Below are 1,885 nucleotides of genomic sequence, written 5' to 3' on the forward strand. Positions count from 1 at the left end.
CTGCGTCACCAAAAGGTAGGTTTATTTCCTATCTAAAGGCAAGGAAAATGATCACGAAAGGATGTATCTATCATCTAGTTCGGGTTCAAGATGTAGAAGCTGAATTGCCAACTCTTTAGTCAGTTCCCGTGGTGAATGAATATTCGGATGTATTCCCGGAAGAGCTTCCAGGCTTTCCTCCCGAGCGGGAGATTTATTTCGCTATTGATGTGTTGCTAGACACTAAGCCTATATCTATTCCTCCATATAGAATGGCACCCGCAGAATTGAAAGAGTTGAAGGAGCAATTGAAGGACTTGCTTGAGAAAGGCTTTATTAGGCCTAGTTCATCCCCGTGCGGAGCACCCATATTGTTTGTCCGAAAGAAAGATGGCTCCTTGAGAATGTGCATTGACTATAGGCAATTGAATAAGGTGACAATTAAGAACAAATATCCTCTTCCGAGGATTGATGACTTGTTTGATCAGTTACAAGGCGCCAAATGGTTTTCAAAGATAGATATTCCTAAGACAGCTTTCAGAACAAGATATGGTCATTTTGAGTTCCGGGTAATGTCATTTGGGCTAACTAATGAACCGGCAGTATTTATGGATTTGATGAACAAGGTGTTCAGGCCCTTCCTAGATCTGTTCGTGATTATATTTATCGACGATGTCTTGGTGTATTCTAAATCTGAGGCAGAACATGCGGATCATTTGCGTACTGTCCTTGGAGTTCTTCAAACTCGAGAGTTGTTTGCAAAATTTTCTAAATGTGAGTTTTGGTTGAACTCAGTGACATTTCTGGGACACATTGTTGCAGCCGATGGCATTCGGGTAGATAGTCAAAAGATCGAAGCCGTAAAGACTTGGCCGAGGCCTACAACTCCTACGGAGGTTCATAGCTTTCTGGGCTTAGCAGGTTATTACAGGATATTTGTTGAAGGTTTTTCTTCTATTTCTGCACCGCTCGCAAAGTTGACTCAGAAGTCCGCAAAGTTCCAATGGACAGATGGTTGTGAACGTAGTTTCCAAGAGTTAAAAGATAAATTGACTTCTGCCCCCGTCCTGACACTTCCAAAGGGATTGGAAGGTTATGTTGTATATTGCGATTCTTCAGGTGTTGGGCTAGGCTGTGTATTGATGCAACATGGTAAGGTGATTGCGTATGCTTCGAGGCAATTGTGGAAACATGAGAAGAATTATCCAACCCATGATCTAGAATTGGCCGCAGTAGTTCATGCATTAAAGATATGGAGACTTTATTTATATGGTGTCCATGTGGATATTTATACAGATCACAAGAGTCTTCAGTATATCTTCAAGCAGAAAGAGTTGAATTTGCGGCAACGACGATGGTTGGAATTGCTAAAAGATTATGATGTTGAGATCTTATATCACCTCGGAAAGGCAAATGTTGTGGCTGATGCTCTTAGCCGTAGATCGATGGGGAGTTTATGTGGTGTACGACCAAAGAAGAGAGAAATGGCTTGTGATCTCCAACAGTTAGCTAGCCTCGGAGTTCGAGTAGTGGACTCAGGTAGCAAGGGAACTACTATTCAGAATTCAGCAGTCTCGTCGTTAGTAGCAGAAGTGAAAGAGCGGCAATACGAAGATTCCATGCTAATGAATTACAGAGATACCCTCCCTCAAAAAGGGGAGTCATCATTTGATATTTCAGAAGACGGAGTTCTTCGATGCCGAGGCAGATTATACATTCCGGATGTGGCAGGTTTACGCCACCAGATATTGAGAGAAGCTCATTGTTCCCGTCATTCTGTTCACCCCGGTGCGACGAAAATGTATCATGATATTAAGTCTATATATTGGTGGAATGGGATGAAGAAAGATATAGCAGAATTCGTAGCTCAATGTCCCAACTGTCAACAAGTGAAAATTGAGCACTA

Source organism: Lycium barbarum, chromosome 10, assembly GCF_019175385.1.
Source record: "Lycium barbarum isolate Lr01 chromosome 10, ASM1917538v2, whole genome shotgun sequence".
NCBI lineage: Eukaryota > Viridiplantae > Streptophyta > Magnoliopsida > Solanales > Solanaceae > Lycium > Lycium barbarum.